Here is a 309-nt window from a genome sequence, read left to right as displayed (position 1 = left end):
TCCTATGATAAACAAAGGACTTCACAGCTCATAAATTCTTGCAGTTTCCATATTGTATTAGCTTTGCTGTACAGCAGGATTCTCTGAATACTTTACAGACACCTCCCAGTACCAGCTAATGAAACGATGAGGCAGAAATTCCTACTCCCCAGTAGCACGATTCCCATGTAACCCGAACTCTATCAGTTTCAGCTGAAGACACAGAGCAGCACCTCACCTTGCCTCCACTAGGTATTTTTCCAGCTGTAGCTCCTTTTGCCACCCCAGCTGCCCGGAGGCTCTGAAGAAAGAATTAGAAAGAATTTCTTT

Source organism: Calypte anna, chromosome 13 (assembly GCF_003957555.1).
Source record: "Calypte anna isolate BGI_N300 chromosome 13, bCalAnn1_v1.p, whole genome shotgun sequence".
Lineage (NCBI taxonomy): Eukaryota > Metazoa > Chordata > Aves > Apodiformes > Trochilidae > Calypte > Calypte anna.
Note: the sequence above shows the minus strand (reverse complement) of the source record.